The sequence below is a fragment of the Phyllobates terribilis genome, unplaced genomic scaffold (genome assembly GCF_046119375.1).
Source record: "Phyllobates terribilis strain yellow unplaced genomic scaffold, ASM4611937v1 Scaffold_3__8_contigs__length_932513732, whole genome shotgun sequence".
NCBI classification, from domain to species: domain Eukaryota; kingdom Metazoa; phylum Chordata; class Amphibia; order Anura; family Dendrobatidae; genus Phyllobates; species Phyllobates terribilis.
Window position 1 is genome coordinate 551,220,889 of NW_027362763.1, and position 23,702 is coordinate 551,244,590.

The window sequence follows — 23,702 nt, forward strand, 5'->3', positions numbered from 1 at the left end:
TTCTAGCTTTCTGGCTGGCTCCTAAAGGGGATGGATTACAACATCAGGCCCCTCTGCAGCAATTTGCTAGAAATCTGCACATTCTCTAGATAAGATTGGAAAAGACTGCGTTCAAGACATTTGGAATGTGTATTAAGGCTGTTTTCATTGAACTCTTCAGACCGCCTGGGGAGAGCTAAAGTGCACAAAAAATGGAGGAATCTCCCGGCATTTTGGGATTGTAAAGATAAAAACGAATCCCTCGTAATAATTCCAAACTTCTGAAATGTCCTGCATAGACTGAATCCAGATGAGTTTCCTGGAAAGTCTTGTGATGTTTCAAAGGGAGTACGGGTCTTCAGCCAAAGCATATGTTTTCTTATATGTTAAAATGCCGATTTGGAGCACTGTTTACATGTACTGGTTAGTGAAACATTATCAATGTCTGCTTGTTTTCATTTTCGATAACGAGACATATGTTAAGTATTATGGGTTGGGACCAACCCTCAAAATATTCTTTTACTTCCAGCTTGGCACTTGGGCACAGGCACTCTCATAGCTGGAATTACAATTTCAGTGGCAGGATATTATTATTAAGGATACTGAGGCAGTAAAAAGACCCACAGATGGCGTCTAAGGAAATCCTAAAAAATATCCTAAGAATCTATTGCAAAATATAATGCATGATAGAAGAATCCCACTTACTATTGCTTGTCAGCAAAGGTATTATGTTCAATGTCTCCTGTAGGTCATGACATATAAATTTCCTTCCCCCTGTATTTTTGTTCCCTTAATAGTAGTAGCAATCTGCAGTACAGTGCACATGACCATTCAGCTTTTAGGGAAAATTTTAATATTTGCACTGTTTTACGGTGAACATTGGTTACTATCTCAGGGATTTAAAAAAACAAACACATGATAAACTCTTGATAAAAAGGTAGAAGGTACCGTATTTCTCTTGCCTATAAACTGCCAATGTGCAATACTGTAATATCTTTAAACAGGAACCTGCCTCCAACCATCACAAGTACAGAAGAATTCTAACTTATCAGGATTTTTTTTCAGCAACGTTAAAAGGGAATCTGTCAGCAGGTTTTTGGTATGTCATCTAACGTCAGCATGAGGTAGCAGCTGAGACACTGATTTCAGCGATATGTCACCTATTATGCTGTGTGCTGTTGTTTCCGTACAATGAAGGTTTTATCACCAGGAGATAATCACTACCCCGACTGATGCTGATGTGAGCCCTGGTCTAACCACACCCCCTTCTCTGATGAGCAGCTCACTGTCCATAGACTGTATACATACAGAGCTTGGTGTGGGTGGGGTTAGTTTTCAGAACTCTGCTACATGCTGCATCTAAAAACTCTGATTGTGTCACAACTGCCGCACCAAGTAATCTAAGTGATACATTGCTGAAATCACGGTCTCTTTTCCTACATTTTGCTGCTCTCAGATGAGATAGCAAAAATCTGGTAACAGATTCCCTTTAAACACTCCAGGTTTTGTTTTTATTAATACTGTCAGTAATCCTCCAGTACATATAATACAGCTAATATTACCTTATACAGTGGTGGCCAAATGTATTGGCACCCCTGCAATTCTGTCAGATAATACTCAGTTTCTTCCTGAAAATGATTGCAATCACAAATTCTTTGGTATTATTCTCTTCATTTAATTTGTCTTCAATGAAAAAAACACAAAAATAATTGTCCTAAAGCCAAATTGGATATAATTCCACACCAAACCTAAAAAAGGGAGTGGACAAAAGTATTGGCACCCTTTGAAAAATCATGTGATGCTTCTCTAATTCGTGTAATTAACAGCACCTGTAACTTACCTGTGGCACCTAACAGGTGTTGGCAATAACTAAATCACACTTGCAGCCAGTTAGCATGGATTAAAGTTGACTCAACCTCTGTCCTGTGTCCTTGTGTGTACCACATTGAGCATGGAGAAAAGAAAGAAGACCAAAGAACTGTCTGAGGACTTGAGAAACCAAATTGTGAGGAAGCATGAGCAATCTCAAGGCTACAAGTCCATCTCCAAAGACCTGAATGTTCCTGTGTCTTCCGTGCGCACTGTCATCAAGAAGTGTAAAGCCCATGGCACTGTGGCTAACCTCCCTAAATGTGGATGGAAAAGAAAAATTGACGAGAGATTTCAACACAAGATTGTGCGGATGGTGGATAAAGAACCTCGACTAACATCTAAACAAGTTTAAGCTGCCCTGCAGTCCGAGGGTACAACAGTGTTAACCCGTACTATCCATCGGCGTCTGAATGAAAAGGGACTGTATGGTAGGATACCCAGGAAGACCCCACTTCTTACCCCGAGACATAAAAAAGCCAGGCTGGAGTTTGCCAAAACTTACCTGAGAAAGCCTAAAACGTTTTGGAAGAATGTTCTCTGGTCAGATGAGACAAAAGTAGAGCTTTTTGGCAAAAAGCATCAACATAGAGTGTACAGGAAAAAAAAAGAGGCATTCAAAGAAAAGAACACGGTCCCTACAGTCAAACATGGCGGAGGTTCCCTGATGTTTTGGGGTTGCTTTGCTGCCTCTGGCACTGGACTGCTTGACCATGTGCATGGCATTATGAAGTCTGAAGACTACCAACAAATTTTGCAGCATAATGTAGGGCCCAGTGTGAGAAAGCTGGGTCTCCCTCAGAGGTCATGGGTCTTCCAGCAGGACAATGACCCAAAACACACTTCCAAAAGCACTATAAAATGGTTTGAGAGAAAGCACTGGAGACTTCTAAGGTGGCCAGCAATGAGTCCAGACCTGAATCCCATAGAACACCTGTGGAGAGATCTCAAAATGGCAGTTTGGAGAAGGCACCCTTCAAATATCAGGGACCTGGAGCAGTTTGCCAAAGAAGAATGGTCTACAATTCCAGCAGAGCATTGTAAGAAACTCATTGATGGTTACCGGAAGCGGTTGTTCGCAGTTATTTTGGCTAATGGTTGTGCAACCAAGTATTAGGCTGAGGGTGCCAATACTTTTGTCTGGCCCATTTTTGGAGTTTTGTGTGAAATGATCAATGATTTGATTTTTGCTTCATTCTCTTTTGTGTTTTTTCCTTGCAAGCAAATTAAATGAAGATAATAAGACCAAAGAATTTGTGATTGCAATCATTTTCTGGAAGAAACTGAGTATTATCTGACAGAATTGCAGGGGTGCCAATACTTTTGGCCAGCACTGTATACTTGTTCCTATTCTACCTGTAAATTTGTGGTATACTTCTCTTTAGTTACATCATGTGATCTTATGGTGGCCATTGAGAATTACATGGCTTTATGTTCTCTGTAGGGGGTCACCCTGGCCGTCACCAGAAGTTACTGTATCATAAAAGTGCACAGACTGCACCAGTAAAGTTCTCCATGGTGGGGGAGTAAAAACAGTTATCACAGATAATGATGATTGCACAGCTCCTCTGATACATTTATAATGTAGGAGATCACAGTTCAGCCTACTTGTCTGGATATGTATAATATATTAGGGTAATATAGGGGGAAGAATAATCATGGTATCCTCTCAGCAGCAGCAGAGTTGTTGAGCATCACGGGACTGATAACAGAGCATAGAGAAATACAATGCAGGAAGGAATCTAAGAATCAAAATGGAGGTAGAAGGAAGGAAAGCGGGAGGCTAAATTGCAGGGAAATAATTGCACTGTATACAAGAAGTGCAGAGTAACAGGTGCCTGGGAAGTGTTGGGGGTGTGCAGTTATACAAACAAAATGGGTATGCTTCTTTAACCCCTTAACGACCGCCAATACGACTTAAAACTGACCTGCGATATAAGAGACTAGGATCCTCTGACGGGTGACAGTCCAGCAGCTATCAGCTGTACACTATAGCATCAGCCATGATCAATGTTGGCACTGACTATGGTCGTTTAGCCACTTAAATAATGCAGGCAATAGTGACTACAGCATCTAGATCAGGGGTCTCAAACACGCGGCCCGCGGGCCGCATGCGGCCCCTCAGGCTGATTTATGCGGCCCGCAGGCATAGACCCCTTGACGATCCCGACCTGGTCCAGGAGGAGCCGCCGACAGCAGCGCTGCATTGCCACACAGAGACTGTTTCCCAGCACTGCATTTCCAATGCCAGCCGCCGGCCAATCAGAGGCCAGCAGCTGATATCTGCGTGTCGGCGCAGCGAGTATGACGTCATTGCCATATGCAGATGTCAGCTGCTGGCCTCTGATTGGCCGGCGGCTGACATTGAAAATGCTGTGCTGGGAGACAGTCTCTGTGCGGCAATGCAGCGCTGCTGTCGGCGGCTCCTCTTGGACCAGGTCGGGATCGTCAAGGGGTCGGACTCTGTGGTGCCTGCGGGCCACATCTGCAGGAAGGCCGCCGAGGGAATGGAGGACAGGTGAGAATCATCTTTTTTTTTTTCTATTTTATGTGTGTGAAGAACAGGGGGCACATAGCCACAAGATGGGGACCTGGATGGGGCACATAGCCACAAGAGGGGACCTGGATGGGGCACATAGCCACAAGAGGGGACCTGGATGGGGCACATAACCACAAGATGGGGACCTGGATGGGACACATAGCCACAAGATGGGGACCTGGATGGGGCACATAGCCACAAGATGGGGACCTGGATGGGGCACATAGCCACAGGATGGGGACCTGGATGGGGCACAGAGCCTCAAGATGTGGACCTGGATGGGGCACAGAGCCTCAAGATGTGGACCTGGATGGGGCACAGAGCCACAAGATGGGGACCTGGATGGGGCACATAGCCACAGGATGGGGACCTGGATGGGGCACATAGCCACAAGAGGGGACCTGGATGGGGCACATAGCCACAAGATGGGGACCTGGATGGGGCACATGGCCACAAGATGGGGACCTGGATGGGGCACAGAGCCATAAGATGGGGACCTGGATGGGGCACAGAGCCACAAGATGGGGACCTGGATGGGGCACAGAGCCACAAGATGGGGACCTGGATGGGGCACAGAGCCACAAGATGGGGACCTGGATGGGGCACAGAGCCACAAGATGGGGACCAGAGCCACAAGATGGGGACCTGGATGGGGAACATTGCCACAGGATGGGGACCTGGATGGGGCACATAGCCCCAAGATGGGGACCTGGATGAGGCACATTAGTACAAGATGGGCACCAGGATGGGGAACGTTGCTACAGGATGGGGACCTGGATGGGGCACATAGCCACAGGATGGGGACCTGGATGGGGCACATTAGTACAAGATGGGGACTTGGATGGGGAACATTACTACAAGATGTTTTCCATTATTACTATATGATGCTAATTGTAAAACAATATTACTGTATGTGGCCAATTGGGGGAAATAAAATTGTAAAAAAAATAAAAAATAAAATAAAGCATGAAAAAATATTGGGCACTAAAAATGCTGTTTTATATGTAAACTAAAGTAAACACAAAAAAGTGCATGTTTATTATCGCCACATCCATAACGACCCAAACCATAAAAAAATAAACACGGCAAAAATGTTCAAAAGGTGTATACAAAAAAAATGGTATCACTAAAAATGTCACATTGAACAAAGAATGCGGCCCCCCAAATTCAAATTTTTTCCATGTGCGGCCCATATACCCAGCCGAGTTTGAGACCCCTGATCTAGATGATTAACAGAGTGTGGGGGCTTCCTCTTTAACCCCATCGCCACCCTGGGATCTTAATCGTGTGGTCCTGGTGCTTGCCATGGCAGTTCATGGCCAAGTAATGGCCTTAAAGTCTGCCAGCTATAGCGGCCTGTTCAGAAGTTATCAACTTTTAGGTGGTAAAAATAAATTTATTGCATTAATTCCTGAAAAGCACCTGAAGGGTTATTAAACGACCTCAAAGCCATTTTGAATACGTCGAAGGGTGCTGTTTTTAAAATGGTATCAGTTTTGGGGATTTCCAGTATATAGGACTCCCAAAGTCATTTCAAAACTGAATTGGTTCCTAAAAAAATAAGTTTTTTAATTTTCTTGAAAAAAATTACTGCTACATTTTTAAACCTTCTAAAATGTTAATACAATAAACGAACATTTTACAAATGGTGCTGATGTAAAGTAGACATGAGGGAAATGTTATTTATTCATGTTTTTTGTGTGGTATGACTATTGGGATTAAAGGGATAAACTTTCAAAGTTTGAAAATTGCAATTTTTTGAAATTTTTGTCACATTTCTCATATTTGCATAAATAAATACAAAACATATCAACCTAAATTTACAACTGTCATGAAGTATAATGTATCATGAAAAAATAGTGGGATATGTTGAAGCATTCCAGAGCTATTTGCTACATAAAGTGACACATGTTAGATTTCCAAAAATTGGCTTGGTCATTAAGCGGTTAAAAAGTATCTTTTTTCCTTATTATTCCTTCTTGTAATGTATAAATAAATTAACAATTGGTTGGTATTGGTTGGGTGTGTGTCCATTTCTGACTATATCAAACAACGTAAGGACACAAGGGGAAAGGTAACACCCAGTTGTCAATTTATTCAAACATTTTAAGGAAGAATAACAGAGGAACTGTATAACACAGAGTTATGCTTCACAATTGAGACGTCATAAGAAGTGCAAGTATTTACTAAAAGAGACATGTCAGAAGTGATGACAAGTCCCCGTTAAGGCTTTTTTAATGACATTTCACTTTTTATCTTTATAGATTACTACTTCTTTGATGAGCGGAAAACCAAGAGTATACAATTTGTCTACTTAACAATTAGCCATTCTCTCAGAAGACATATAAGGTATTGTGTTTTTTTTGTTTTACTCATATGAATTGATGCTCAATTATAAAGATGAGTGTGAGAGGCTATGGGGGAGAGATATCAAAACTGGCACAGAAAAAGAGTATTTGGCTACAGCAACCACTCAGATTTTACCTCTTATTTTTTAAAGGCCCTTAAAATTAATATCAGCCGCCTCATTGGCTACTGTGGGCAACTACTCCATTTTTCTTTGTATTCATTTTGCAAATGTGAATGTTAATGGCCACTAATCTACCACTAACAAGTTTTTAGGAAATATTAGGTACAATTTATATATGGCACTAGTGTGTTTTTTTGCAGATCTTGCTTATTTATGCATTATGTAACGGTTTGGTATATATGTGTAAGTAGCCTGCAATCTGAGCACTTTCACTTATGCCCCCCTATACTCATTAGACTAATGTTGGCCGATGCCGCCAATATCGATGGGTTTGGTAGACAGTCTAATGTGTATTGGGTCCTGGACAGATGATTATCAGGGAGGTTAAGGAACTGGCATGTCCAATTTCTGACTGCCCATGCTTTTGTTCTCCATGAGATAACCCGCCTCCAGGGATGTTGGCAGGAAGAGTGCTCCTGTGTATGGAAGAGACGGCCAACATTCGTCCAACAGCTATCTAAGGTGTATTGGGGGCATTAGGTAGCTCAGTGCGGATTTTATTGGAGAAATTTCTGTGACTGAAATTAGGTTCCATACATCTGAATGTGGTTGTTTCAGATGAAGGAACAGTTGTAGAACTTTCAGCAACAAGATCCTCAGCAGATACACAACATGAAGATACTGTATACTTATGGCTGTAAATTCAGGCTCAACCTTTGGTCTAATGCACCAGACTAGATAGCCTCATAGCCAGCTCTGGATTTGTCTAATGAATTGTATTTTTAAGAATTCTCTATTAGACTTGGCCCATATTTCGATTTTTGTAGTTTTAGCAGAATAGTCTAAGACAAGTCTCATCTATGTCAGACTTTTTTTATTGTGATATTTTGTTGTGTTACAGTTGTGTTAAAGTTACATGAGGATGGAGAAAACAATTCACAGTTTTTTTTCACTAAATAACAAACAACATGTTGCCTGGCGGTTGAATGTAAATGACATCAGTCTATGGGTAGGAACAGAGCAGTATACCTTCTCTGCACAGCTTCACCACATGCCTGTGGCTGTTATTCCCCTGGGACTGATGATTGCATCTATTGGGTAATCAGTCTCCATTGCCAGACTGGAAAAACTGTCTGTAGTCAGAGAGGGAGGACTGTACTATATTTCTGTTTACAGTAGTTTACATTAAAGGGAATCTGTCAGCAGGTTTTGCTATGTAATCTGAGAACACTATAATGTAGTGAAGAAACCATGATTCCTACGATGTGTCACTTACTGGGCTGTATTTTTCTTTTTTAATATAATCACTGTTTTATCAGCAGGAGGTTATCACTATAGTGGACAAACATTCTTGTACCTCCTAGTCCAATCACATCCCCACCTCTGATTAGCAGCTTTCTGTCAATATACACAGTGGTGTGGGCTGGGTTATACAGAGCTCAATATTCCAAGCTCTGCTAGATCTGCAACAGAGAAAACTGTGATTCTATTAAAACTGCTGAACGCAGTAAACTAAGTGATACATCACTGGAGTCAGGGTCTCTGTCCCTACATGAGATTACATAGCTAAAACCTGCTGAGTGATTCCCTATCATTCTAGCACCTTCTTACATTAAATTTGTGGATTTGTGAATGTAAACTTGGTATCATGTGGGCAATAATCACCACTGTGGCCTGGATGTGGCCTATTTGATAGTAACAAATATATATATCTACCTTTTCAATGTAGGAAACAAGAAAGTGGAGGGTATGACATGAACTTTAAAGGGGTATTGCCATCTCCAAGATCCTATTCCAATATGCAGTTTGTGTAATAATAATAATATTAGCAAATACCTCCAATTAGAAATGTAGTATAGTTCCTCTAATTCACTATGTTGCTTACCCCATGTGCAGGCATTGCAGGACCTTAGGTATCCATGGCTATGACCACTGATATAGTGACAGTTAGTTAGCTAGCTGCTAGTGGTCGTAACCATGGATACCTAAGGTCCTGCAATGCCCGCCCGTGAGGAAAGTGACATAGCGAATCAGAAAACCTATACTACATTTCTAATTGGAGATATTTGCTAATATTATTATTATTACACCTACTACAGATTGGAATAGGATCTTGGAGATGGGAATACCCCTTTAAATTTTGTAACACCATCATTGCGATCCTACAGTAAATGAAAACAGGAGATTCAATCTTTATGTTGCCAAAGTGGCACAAACTAAAGAAAACAAGAGCCAGGAAGAGATTTATTTTGTACCTGAGCCCTGTGGTCTGTTCTAGCTGAACACGAGGTCCTGTACTTTACCTAATAAATCAATTAGGACAGTTTTGCTGAAGCACATAATGCCCATCATTCTTTAGCTGGGTGTGACTGCTTGTTTTGGGATTTTGGACCAGGTGACTTCCAGTAGGAATATGTTGAGGTTGGAAGTTAAAGTTGACCTGCTCCTTATAGAGTTTGATTTGTGGTGGAAGTTACAAGGTAGAAATGTTGAACAGGCAAGTCGTCTTTGATCCTTTTCACCATTTTTGAACTTGGCTCCCTGAGAAAAGCATGGTCATTCATGCAGCTCTTCAATCCCTTGCTTTGATTTGTTCCTATTAAAACAAGCAAAGTTACTTCTACCATTCCTCGGAGTTTACGATGTGGCAGCTGCTGACAGGAACAGGCTTCTTTCTACCTTTGTGGTTTATTTTGACATTCATAAATATAGAAAATGACAGTAACGTACAGCATTATAAAAATATTCAGTTTACGACCTTCCCTAATGATATCCTGATGGTCACCTAAGAGCTGTGGCTTGGCCTCCAAGCCATCGTTGACTACCACAGACAGGCTTTCATGCTTAGAACATTGCTTATATAAGTAGGATAGAGCAACCTCATATAACTGATGGTACTCATCGGTGTAAAAGTCTGTATTATATAGAAATGTTTATTTTGCACTTTTAAAAAATATAGCTAAATAATAATAATAAAATCCTTCTGTAATGTTTCATTTACCCATAATAATTGAAACTAAGTTCTTTCTTCAATATATTCCCCTATATCAAACCTGCAAAAACAGTTATATAAATAAACTCCTTACCTGTATCTCATTATTTAGATTTAAAGGGGTTTTCCCAAGAACAAAGTACATTTTAATCAATAGATCTTGGAATAATAATAAGTTTCACAATTGGATGTGTTTAAAAACAATGTTCCTGTGCTGAGATAATGTTATAAATGTGCCCCTGCTATGTACTGTGTAATGGCTGTGTCTGACCATACAGGAACATGGTTTGATCATACCACAGCTCCTGGGCAGGAGCGGAAGCAAAAGAGTATACAGACATTACAGCAGGGGAGGAAGTAAAAGAGAATATATAGACAGAGCAGTATTGGATCGTCCATAACACTCTAAAAACAGTTCAGTTACTGTCAAACTTTATTGTGAATATACAAATTTTTTTAGACTAAATTTCAATTTGTCTCCAATAATGTCACCGGAGATCATAGTGTTTCTGCTCAGTGCTGCTGCACTGAAAACCAAGACAACTACCATTGTTAGGCTGTGTGCCCACGATGCGTTTTCTAGGCGTTTCCGCAGCGGCAAAAACGCTGCAGAAACGCTTAAAAAACGCATGGTAGAAGGCCTGCCATGTCCCCCAATTTGTAATCCACATGTGCTGTGCACATGCTGCGGAAATTTCCGCTGCGGATTATCATTGCGGAAAAAAACGCAGCACTACCAATTATTTTGCGGAAGTGCTGCGTTTTCGCCTCCATTGACTTGCATTAGAACGCGCCAATTCCGCAAGACTGCATCTGTACTTACATAATTGGCGCGTTCTAATGTGCGGATGGTACCCGGGTGTAGAGGAGAGGAGAGTCTCATCCACACCCAGGTACCATTAAAAAAGCTGTAAAAAAAGAATAAAATAAAAATAAATGTATACTTACCTTCTGTCAGCCCGCGCAGCTCTCCTCCTTGCTTCCCGGCACTTCGCGATGGAATGAAGGACCTGCGCTGACGTCAGAGTCATGTGACGGGTCACGCGACGCTAACGTCGGCAGGTCCTTCAGTGTACCGCTGCCGGCAGCCGAGACCGAGCGAAGCAAGACAGCGCGGGCCATCGTAGGGTAAGTATATATTTATTTTGTTATTTTTAACCATTCTTTTACGGTCACACTATATAAATCCATGCCGGTTGCTGTTTGCATGGATTTATATAGTGTGACCGAGTTGTCAAGCACTTTCCAAGTGATGCTAAAATCTCTTGGAAAGCGCTTGACAACCCGCATGTGGAAATGCATGTGAAGAACGCTTCACATCCCCATGTCCCTGGCAGGAAAACGCATGTACAATCCACATGTACAATCCGCATGTACAATCCGCATGCGTTTTTTCTGCCAGGAAGATGCAGAAACGCTCAGGAAAAAATCCTGAGCATTTCTGCATCGTGGGCACATAGCCTTACAGAGCTTTTTATCCAGCTTAACAAGGCAGCTCCAGGTATAAGGAAAGCTGTAATCTTGAGAAGTTATTTTTGAAACATTAAGTAATAAACTAATAAAAATAAAAATAACTGAAAAAAAGCAAATAATCCCTTGCCAAACTCCTCAGAACCTTTAGCCAGGACACTGTTAGACTAAGGTCTGTTATGAAATTATATCACAGAAATTGTGCCCTAAGTACCTCAGTTTAATCATTATAGTCTGCATTGCAATAATACAGCTCAGTATTCATATATTCGATGTTTGCCTAGTCATATTCGATGTTTGCCTAGTCTTGGCGCACACAGTGTGCAGCTGCATTTTCTATATGTGTATACTGAAATCACAGCAATTTGCCCGTGTTCACATTTACTTTTTTCTGCTAAGAGGTGCTGGTCATATTTTTTTTTATGTTTTGTGGCTCATATTATATATTATTTTGGGATATAGTTCTTGCTCATCACAAGCATCACTCATCAGGCTACAAGGATTTGATAGGTTTTTGTATACTGAAAAAATCAACTCTTCAAGGAAAAGGCTATTGTATATATAGTTTTACATAAATAACAGGTTTTCTTGGTTTTCTTCAAAAATAATAATAATAGTAAAGTTGTTATATATACTTTCTCTGTCAACATCACCTAATTGTAATATCGATGTACACTTGAAAATGTAAGAAGAAAGAAGTAAGAAGAAAACCTTATCATTACTCACTTTGCAGACAAGAGCAAGAAATGCAAGAGTTCACTGTTTGGCATGTTAGAACAAGGGCAAAGCTGTTTCATTAATGCCATGCTATGTGCTGAGCTAAAGGCATAAATATGAGCTGTTTATTAGTGATGAGCGAGTATGTTCTGTTAACCCTTTCGGCGAGCATGCTCGGGTGCTCGCCGAGTATCTTCAGCGTGCTTGGGTGTTATGTTTTAGTCACTCCGTGCTCATTAATTGCGACTGTTTGACAGCTTTAGTACATGTGAGGAATGTCTAAGAAACAGGTATTCCTCACATGTATTAAAGCTGTCAAACAGGCGCAAATCATGTGCATGGCGTGACTCAAACATAACACCCGAGCACGCTGAAGATACTCGGAAAATGCCCGAGCATGCTCGTAAATCTCAAGTAACGAGCATGCTTGCTCATCACTACTGTTTATCTTATGGTATAAAGCATGCTTATAGCCTTACAACTCTCCTTGGCCGATAAGTACAGTATAGTAACATATGCACATTTGTTCTATATGATGTGGTAAAAAGAAGTCAAGTAACAGCACATGCATACACCCTGGGGGAAACGTATCAATTTTGGCAGACCATGTGAGCCGCACACCAGTACCTCTCCCCTAGTAACTAGTGTCCATTGATAAATCTGTTCATGGATCTGCTTTAGGCTGAAAGCAATGCCTGGTTGGACTGAAATAGAATAGTAATAATATGATGCATTACTCTGAAGTCCTGACACATTTCTAGGTGCTGTAAAAAATAGTGCAGAGGCTTCACATATATTTAAAGCACCACGCCAGTGTTTTGATTTTTATTGCAGCATTGGAATGGTGCCACTAATCTAAGTTCCCTGCAACTAATACCAGCTGTGGTCTTCATCTTTTATCTGCGCCACTCCAGTTGTCTTCTACAGTTTGTGATCTGCCGGATCGCTCTACTATTTGCTGAAAGTCATTTCTCAATGTTAGTCTATGAGAGCCAGAACATGCTCTTACAGACTTGTACTGAGAGCTTGTGACCGTTAGCTGTGGCTTCTGGACAGTCAGAAGCTTCTGTTACAAGATGGCAGATCGGGACCGAAGCGGTGTCAGAAGGAGCAGAGGACGGCGGCTGGTAAGTATAATACTAGGGCCAGGGAACCTAAATTAGTGGCACTGCTCCAACACTGAAATAAAAACAAACAAACATTGGAGCGGTGCTTTAACATTAGGTATGTCTCATTTATGCAAGAAAGTTCATGTAAATACATTGAGCTAATATTTGTTCCTAGAAGATCACTGGGAGGCTATTTATCTACATCCATTCCAGCCATGGCATCAAAAGCCATGCTAAGCTGAAGGTGTCTGCCTTCATGGATATGATCTTACAGTGGAAGTTGTCTTGTGAAAAAAATATGGGACATCTCACGTCCTGGCATGGATTCTGCACAGAACCTGCATTGGGCATCCATGTGCAGATTAGCCCGTTGAGCGGGGCTAATCCTTGTGTGGGTATGCTGCATTTCAAACTGACTGTTCCTTGGATTTCTGTCCTGGATTCTCTTGCTTTCCAGATTTTTCGGCACCAAGTGGGTTTTCTTGGTCTTTTTCTATTTTGGCTTCTAATTAGAGACAATAAAGTGGAACCGACTTTAGAACCCAAAATTATCACCGTACATGGTTTAAACATTTCCATCACCAAAAACAAGTGCCGATTTTTGAAGAAATACCTTTTGATGAAACAAGCTGCAATCATGCTTCTCTCAATAACGTTGTTATTGTTCTAAATTCATACTTCATATTCCTAGCAGAATAAACCACCCTCTTAAGAGCTCTCATGAGCAAGGTTTACACCAATTAAAGAGCTTGCCTGCATAATGAGAGAAGGTAGACTTTGTAAATGAAAGACAATAATGTAACCACTACCGGCTGTTAAATTAACTGCCAATGAATAGCGTGGATGGCAAAGACTATCTGTTATACCGTGGGTGTGTTATAGCTTATAGCTTACTTGCTTTATGGCCTCCACACATAACTGCTATTACTTTTTCATATTCTCTATACATGTGTGTAGTAGTATGAAAAATAGCAGATAGGGAGAGAGAATACAGACAGAGACGGAGTAAGTCTGGAGAAGTCTGGCCAGTGCCCTTTGCAGCATCGAGGGGCGATGGTTGCAGCTTTGTTGGAACCTTCTTTTGTTCTCATTCTGCAGCCAGTGGATCTGTGTGTAGGCAAATGTAACCATCATGCAAGGTGCTGATATGAGCCATATAAACAATATTAATAGCACTAGGTGACAATATCAGAGGTTGCCACAAAAGCTGAGTGTTTGCATTGGCAAGCAGTTAAAATAAAACTATCACGCTGTGACAGTAATTCACCGTCCCAAGTGGCCTGCCCTACCAGACTGCTATCAATGTGTTCACTTTGTGCATAAATGGTCTCTCTCATCACATGGCATTATTAGTAAAGCACAATGGCTTCTATTTTCAGTGCACTATTCATTTATGTGTGTTAATACCCCCCACCTCTCCTGTTATTAGTACTACCAGTAGAATTGTCTTTATCCCAATACTATACCATATTAGAGGAGAGGCTTGTGCAGGGCAGGGAAACAACCTCGGGAGGCAGTGACCCCATAGAGGGGTTTTCCCACGAACAAAAGTTAATTTTAATCAATAGATCTTGGAATAAAAATAATTTCCACAATTGAATGTATTTAAATATAATGTTCCTGTGCGGAGATAATCTTATAAATGTGCCCCTGCTGTGTACTGTGTAATGGATGTGTCTGATCATACAGGAACACGGTCTGATCATACCACATCTCCTGGGCAGGGGGGGAACAAAAGAGTGTACAGACATTACAGCAGGGAAGGAAGCAAAAGAGTATACAGACATTACAGCAGTGGATCACAGCTGATTCTTTCTGTGAGGTAAAACATTGTTTAAAAACAGGCAGAGAAATGTTTTACCCCACAGAAAGAATCAGCTGTGATCCCCTTCTGTAATGTCTGTATATCCACACTCAGGAGCTGTGGTATGATCAGACCATGTTTAGTACACAGTCCGACACAGTCATTACAAAGTACACAGCAGGGGCACATTTATAAGTATATCTCAGCACAGGAACATTTTATTTAAACACATACAATTGGGGAAATTATTATTATTCCAAGATCTATTGATTAAAATTAACTTTTGTTCATGGGAAAACCCCTTTAAGTGTTCTGTCACACCCAGAGCATGTAATGCCTCCTTTACTTATGAATCAAATTACTCAGGAATATGAGTGAATCATTCAGGAATGCAGCGACAGATAGAAGATGTAAAGGTGTAGATATAATTATTTTCACTTGTAATACAACTTTGTGCATGATGCCTTAAAGGGTTGTCTCAAGAAGACAACTCTTGTTGTTCATATACCCCTCTCTATAATCCAGGACTGAAGGCTTTTCTAAATCTGGTGGGACTGAGTTGAAATCCCATTTATCTAAATACATTGGGATACCTTACAGCTGAGGGTTCCAGCAGAATTGGGATTAGTTTGTCGGGGTTGTCAAGGTAGAGGCCCTTGGAGGTCAAGGGGCTGCTAAATAGTAAAAAAAAGTTGTAGATTTCCTATTACATGAGTCTGTAGCCTGGAAATGAGACAAACAAAAATCCTTCAATACATTGTCATAAAGCAGCATTTACTATGCTGAGGAATCTGGAGTGTCCATCAAATGCTGAGAGTGTATTGAAGATATCGAACTTCTAAGTGAAAGTTTCATAAGGAGGTAGGAAGTTTGGGCAGCACAGGGGCTCAGTGGCCAGCACTGTTGCTTTGCAGCACTGGGGTCCTGGGTTCAAATCCCACCAAGGACAACATCTGCAAGGAGTTTGTATGTTCTCCCCATGTTTGTGTGAGTTTCCTCCCACACTCCAAAGTCATACTGATAGGGAGTTTAGATTGTGAGCCCCAATGGGGACAGAGATAATGTCTGTAATGCGCTGTGGAATATGATACCACTATATAAGCAAAGCCTAATTAATAAATAATTAAAAATGCTGCTCAGACAGCGGTGCTCTTTGGTAAAGACACCGTGAGAATTAAACAATCTGCGAAGATTTATCGGAGAAAGGTCCAACATCACTGTCCGAGGACGGACCTTCTTTAAAGTGAAAGTAAACTGGATATATTAAGACCTGTACACCTTTTTGTGAACTGTGTAGGAATCTAACTCCCGCATTAATGCACTGTCACCATCATTTTCAAGTTCATTCAGCCTGCCAGCAAACTGAAGGTCTTTGAAGTCTTTACCAGATGGCAGGTCTTAGTTTGGAAGTAAAGCCTCATAGAGTTTCAGCGGCTGAATAGCTTGAATGATGAAGTATACTATTCCACTGTTTTTGCCAAAAACTATGTACAATGTGTGGTTTGATGGGTCTTAGACTGCACTGTGAGGATCAGGAATATAAAGGCGGTGTGGTTATGTGCAAAGCAGTCTGAAGAGATCAATAATCGGGAGAGAAAACGCCGCGCGATTTAAGCAAGATGTTGTTTTTCCGCCTGTGGCAGAATTTTGCTGTGATCCTGGTGAATTTCACTCCTTTGCAAGGCTTGAACTTTATTGAGTGCAGTCCAAGAAAGACAGCTGAGTAATTTGCAGGAAGCAATCTTTTCCTAGAAGTATGCAGTTCCAAATCCGTACAGATTCTCCGACCACTGAGACACCAGAGCCGGGCAAGCAGATCTTGTCTAAAAAAACCCCTTGAGCAACTGTATATAAAACAAGCTTGTTGAACTCCGCAATGAGAAATTCGTTATTGCTTCCAGAAACGAAATGTGCTGCCTGGAGAAGTGGCGCTCCTGCGCTAAGCCCAGCTCGTCAGTCAGTTCACAGGCAGCTGTTTCCTGACATTTCTGTAAAATGTTGTGGAAAAACTAATGAAGGTGGTACAGTAATGGTTTCAAGCTTGGTTTGTGGAAAATATGACACTGTTTCCATCAGCAATTAAGAATGAACAGGGCTGTTTTTTTCCTCTAGTGGGAGCAGCATGTAGTTGATGCACACAGGAAGGAGAAGAGACAGCAGAGACGTGGGGTTGCGTTAGGTCAGCAGTACAGCTATGTGTAGGACGTAATGTACACTGTGGACACATGGAGACAATGAGCCATGCTTCCATGAAAGGGACGGGCTACCACTTCCTTCCAAGTTAAACCGGAGAAGCCCCTTTTTGGCATATCTACCCACATGATATTATCATAGAGCTTCCCCTGCTATTTCCTGATAGTGACACGCAGTAGCAGCTGTGGTTGAGAGCAAAACAGCTTTATCCGCCATCTCTCATGATCTGCATCTGCTAAGAACAGAGGAACAAAGTTCACTTGCATAGATTGTATGGCTTCTATAGAGACGCAACAGTAAAGAATATAGGTTAGTTTTTCATTTTTACATTTTTTTAAAAATGTTTCCTTTAAACATCAAAACAGAATATCTCTAGTGTCTATGAATATATACTGTATATATGTATATATATATATTTATTTATTTATATATATACATACACAGTGAGGAAAATAAGTATTTGATACACTGCCAGTTGTTAAAGTTTTTCCACCTACAAAGAATGGAGAGGTCTGTAATTTTTATCATAGCTACACTTCAACTGTGAGAGAAAGAATCTAAAACTAAAAACCAGATAATCACATTGTATGATTTTTAAATAATTAAATTGAGTTTTATTGCATGAAATACGTATTTGATCTTCTACCAACCAGCAAGAATTCTGGCTCTCACAGACCTGTTAGTTTTTCTTTAAGAAGCCCTCCTACTCTGCACTCATTATTTGTATTAATTGCACCTGTCCACACACTCAATCAATCACACTCCAACCTCTCCACCATGGCCAAGACCAAAGCGCTGTCTAAGGACACCAGGGACAAAATTGTAGACCTGCACAAGGCTGGGATGGGTTACAGGACAATGGGCAAGCAGCTTGGTGAGAAATCAACTTTTGGCACAATTATTAGAAAATGAAAGAAACACAAGAAGGCTGTCAATCTTCCTCTATTTGGGGCTCTATGCAGGATCTCGCCTTGTGAGGTAAAGATGATTCTGAGAATGATCAGGAATCAGCCCGGAACTAGATGGGAGGATCAGGTCAATGACCTGAAGAGAGCTGGGACCACATTCTCAGACATTACCATTAGTAACACACTACGCCGTCATGGATTAAAATCCTGCAGGGCACACAAGGTCCCCCTGCTCACACCAGCACACGTCCAGGCAAGTTTGAAGGTCACCGATGACTATCTGGATGATACAGAGGAGGCATAGGAGAAGGTCAGGTGGTCAGATGAGACTAAAATATAACTTTTTGGTATCAGCTCCACTCGCCGTGTTTGGAGGAAGAAGAAGGATGAGTACAACCCCAAGAACACCATCTCAACCGTGAAGCAAGGTTGGGAAAACATCATACTTTGGAGGTGCTTTCTGCAAAGGGGACAGGACGACTGCACCATATTCAAGGGAGGATGGATGGGGTCAAGTATCGTGAAATTTTGGCCAACAACCTCCTTCCCTCAGTAAGAACATTGAAGATGGGTCGTGGCTGGGTCTTCCAGCATAACAATGACCCGAAACACACAGCCAGGGCAACTAAGGAGTGGCTCTGTAAGAAGCATTTCAAGGTCCTGGAGTGGCCTAGCCAGTCTCCAGACCTGAACATAATAGAAAAGATCGTTGGAGGGAGCTGGAACACAATGTTGCCCAGCAGCCGCCCCGAAACCTGAAAGATCTGGAGAAGATCTGTGTGGAGGAGTGGGCCAAAATCCCTACTGCAGTTTGTGCAAACTTGATCAAGAACTATAGGAAACGTCTGACCACTGTAATTGCAAACAAAGGTTTCTGTACCAAATATTAAGTTCTGTTTTTCTATTGTATCAAATACTTATTTCATGCAATAAAATGCTAATTAATTATGTATAAATCATACAATATGATATTCTGGATTTTTTTTTACAGTTGAAGTGTACCTACGATAAAAATTACAGACCTCTCGATTCTTTGTAGGTGGGAAAACTCGCAAAATCGTCTGTGTATAGGTAGGAGTATTTAAAACAAGAAAATGATAAGGGTGCCCATACTTATGCACCTGTCAAATTTTGTTTGAATGCAGATTGCACATTTTCTGTTAGTACAATAAACCTCATTTCAAGGCAGAAACATTACTGTGTCCAACAGTTATTACATATATCAAACTGAAATAGCTGTTGCAAAAACACCAATTTTTATAAAACATTAAGCTTAAGATTAATAGGGGTGCCCAAACTTTTTCATATAACTGTATATATGTATATATATATATATATATATATATATATATATATATATATATATATATATATATATATATATAAAGAAAGCGCAGCAGCACTCCATTATGGCCTAGATACATAAAGACAATAAAAACATTTGATCTAAACTGTGTTATTACTCAATAAGCTTTACTTACAAAAAAATGGAGGTTCTTAGCGCATAAATTGGCCAATTCATGTGTGCCCATCAACCGCTGCAAGGTGATCTCCCGTCTGATGGGTACTACTCTGCCTACATGCCTCTCTTGGGCTACAAGCCTATAACTCTGGACAGAACACGTCACTTCTGGGCTAAAACACCTACAATTTAAATGGGCTGGTAGAATAGAATATACATCACCTGCTGGTTAAATAGGAGAAGTGCAAGGGTAGACAGGAGGCAGTTACAACCTCCTATAGTAATAACACCGTTTAGATCAAATGTTTTTATTGTCTTCATGTATTTTGGCCATAATGAAGTGCTGCTGCACTTTCTTTATATATATTGTGCAGTTATATATAAAAAAGTTCCACAGTGTGGAACGAAATGTCGCCCTGGCATGATGGGTCAATAAACTATCACTTTTTTGGACTATGGGGTGCTGCCTTTTTCCTTTTTGGAGATATATATATATGTATAAAATAATATAAGGAATATATACACACAAGCCGCACACCAGGGCTGGCGTCAGCACCCGGCGCACCCGGGCAAATGTCAGGGCCCTGAGCAGGCGGGGGGGCCCCTCACCGTCAGCGCCCGCTCACCCCCGCTTGCTCAGGGCCCCGGCACCCGGCACAATACTTACCTCTCCCCGGTCATCCGCAGCAGGTCCTGCATCCTCAGCGGCTGCTGCACTGTGACGTCTTAGGTCAGAGGGCGCAGTGACGTCTTTCCACCGCGCTCTCTCCTGAGCAGTCACAGCGCAGAGTGGGATGAGGCCGGCGACCCTGAGGAGCCCGGAGTAGCGGCAGCAGATGAGACGTGAGGTGAGTATTTGATTTTTTTTTTTGCCCCCCCCCCTAGTTTTGATCCTGGGTGCGCCCATGAATATATATATATATATAACATTATATCCATTGTGTGTATATAGATATATATCTATATACATATATATAAATATATATATACTGTATATATAAAATTATTATTAGACGATAAACTGATAAAACACCAGCGAGTCGTTACTTTAATTCCACAAAAAAAATTGTGTATGAGGTTATTTGGTGGCCAAACCAGGAAAATTGCAGTGGGCCATCCATAGTAATAGCAAGAAGTGACACTGTGTATATAAATCTTAAACTGGGCTTTACACGCTTTTCTAATTCTGCATCTTGCATGATGGTATACTGTGATAACACATGTGTAGCCAGCAATAATGTAGCACACTTTTTTCTAGTCTTATCTTCTGGAAGTTTTTGACTTTGAACTGAGATCTAAGGGGTAACGTTTCTCCTTGTGGAGAGTGACATCCTTCTCTGGCATGCCAAAGTAAGGAGGCTTATTCGCCGTGCGATGCTCCACTGGGAAATTTAATATGCAAATTGCCTCTTCAAAGAAAAAGAGTCATATTGCACGACTCGTTAAAGGGTTGATTGTGACTTTTAGGATTGCTGCTTCCAATAGATGGTGCTATAGAGTTCAAGTTCTCTTTTTCTCTGAAGAGGCAATTTGCATATTGACTTTGAACTATAACTTTTTGTGGCTGCCCAACAATAAGCTGATCACAGGATCTTTGCTACTGGGACCCCCTTGATTAGCTGGGGCAGAAGCTTGCAGCAAGTGTTTAATTTTTTGCAGCGCCACCTCTGGTGAAGTGGAGGATTACACAGTGTTCAGTGATATAAAAAACAGAAAATATTTTTTACTATTTCCACTCTATTTGAGGGTTCTCAAATGCTTTCCATATTAAGGACCTAGAGTTATGTTACATTGCTCTTTAATAACATGCTATTAAAATATAGTGAGGGTGGCAAAGCTTAAAGGGAAACTTTTCACAATTAAACTGTACATAAAATATTAAGTAACTTTTGCAAATACTCACTCTACGGATCTTGTACAGTCTTTTTTCTCCATTCGTGTCTATGGCTAAAGAATTGATATCTTTTTATGTTTTTTTACTTGGCACGCCCTATGTTCTTTTTTTTCTTTTCAAACTGACAAAAATAAATTGTGACAGTGTACAAATCAGTACACACTTTCATGTTATTTGAGAACCACATTTCTGTTTTCATGCCCGAAAAGACACTGTGGGGATCACTCAAACATCACGTGAGTCACAGAAAAATCAGATCTTACGAGTTATTGGAAATCAGTGTTGAAGTGGAAGTTAATGTGACTTTAATGCAGAGGTGTGGTTTGAACGTCAGCACTCTACACATTTGTCAAGGGGGTAAGAACTTAATAATGTCATTAAGCACACATGGTCCCAGACAAATATCTCCTGATAAGCATTGATTTTCCTCTTTTCACTGCAGTCATTGCACTTAAGAGAAAAGAACATCCCTATTTCCATTCCCTAGGGGAGACAGAATGGCCTCATGATAATGGAACATACACTTCATCATGCTTTTATAAAAAGTTTGTGTGGAGCAGTCAACAACTAGATCTGGTCTTTATATTGTTAGTAAGATATTATCGGTGAAATTGATTTTTCATGTCAACTTATAAAATGTAAGAAATAAAAATTAGATATGTGCTCAATAAAGAACAGTTATATGATATTGCATTAGGCAGTGTATCAATAAAAGAATATAAAGTCATGATAATACTATGGCTGTTCCTATATCCAGTAGCATGACTGCTAACAGAATAACCCTTATTACTTTATAGGGATGTATTTAGACATCCGTCATTCACAGCCGGAGTACAAACAGTGATGTACATACTGGTGATGGGACTCTTGCCCCAATCTCAACAGCATCATAGGCTTCTATAAGGCTATTGAGTTCGGCTCAAGAGAACTGCAACTGTGGTCCATATTTGGAGCATAAATTTTGGATTTTGTGAAACTGACCTAATTAGATGAATTTTTTGTCTAGTGGTGTCTTCGTACATACCGGCTTGACTCTTTTTCCTGTTGGCTTTTGCTTTTTCCACTGATACATTTTTGTAATGTTCTTCCTTGCTCCCTTTTTATAATTTCTCACCTTCCCTAGCTTACCAAGTCCCAATTCCTTCTTTTCCCCTAGGTTTTTTTTGCTTACTTTACCCTTATTTCTTTACTCCAAAAATACCCCATGGATTTTCAATGGACATTATGAGGTTGGGGGGGGGGGGGGTGAATTATCAAGATCTACACTCCACTTCTCTGACATAGAACAATACAGACTTGTTGGTGCACATTTTTGTGCAAAAAATAGGCCTTTTGCAGTTTTTGCCCTTCTTTCATGATTTTTAGTAGTGATCAGAAAAATGTGCAAAGTTGGGTAGGAAGAAATTGGCAAATATTATAGCGCAGATCTACACCATTTTTAATAGCTGGCATAGATTATATTTTTAGCACATGCACAGGCGCAAATGCACTAAATTTATTAAGGGGCACGCTCTTAAAAAATCTGGTGCATTTTACTAGAACAAGGTATGAAACGCCAGTATGAATAGATTCCTTCCATTGTGTTTTCGACATTTTTACACCTCACTGGACAGGTTTGAAAACTGTCTAGAAAAGTGGGCATAGCTAGGATGAGGCGCAACATTATGTATGACATTGTTTTGGTATTAAATATTGGTGTAAACTAAATCAGCTAAGAGTTCCCACACAAAGAAGAAAAGTGGCTAACGTGTAGTGATATGTGGCAAGTCTATCACACAGCATGCTCCACTGTGATAAATTCAGCGCTGTTCTTCTTGTCTGATCTGGTTTGATTACTTTATAACAATAATCTGCTCAATTGTTCTTAGTAACTACAAGATGTCTTGTCCTCTGAAACCATTGGGCTAATACAGTATCCAATAGAACATAGCATGAAATTTGTCATAAAAAAACTGCCTCCATAAGCACAGTAGGGCTGCATACTGCTAGGAATCGTGGTTCTGTGCTCCCACCCATAGGCGGATTATAATGAGGTCAATCCGGGCTACCGCCCGGGGCCCGGTACTGCCAGGAGGGCCCGGGAGTCGGAAGATGGAATCTGCTCTGCTGTGTCCGGCGGCGCTGCGAGGATGACTCACCAGCTGCTGACTGTGTAAGTGCAGGAGAGGAGGCTCCGCCCACCTGCTCCGGCCTCCAGTAAAGCACAGAGCCAGCTTACAGCATGGCCACTGCTCTCCCTGCCCCCTACTTGGGTCTGAATGTTACCTCTCCGCTCTCCCCCTCCTGCCCTGCAATT

The 23,702-nt window shown here is 41.0% G+C and overlaps 1 protein-coding gene across 3 annotated transcripts in view; it reads left to right on the plus strand.

Annotated features, from left to right (window-relative positions):
- Positions 1–23,702, plus strand: part of HIVEP2 (HIVEP zinc finger 2) — a 234,336-nt gene that overhangs the window by 119,451 nt on the left and 91,183 nt on the right. For all 3 annotated transcript variants that reach the window (XM_073671380.1, XM_073671381.1, XM_073671383.1), the window contains one exon: positions 6,652–6,736. The gene's annotated coding sequence lies outside the window, so the exon portion shown is untranslated. The remainder of the gene's footprint in view (positions 1–6,651; positions 6,737–23,702) is intronic.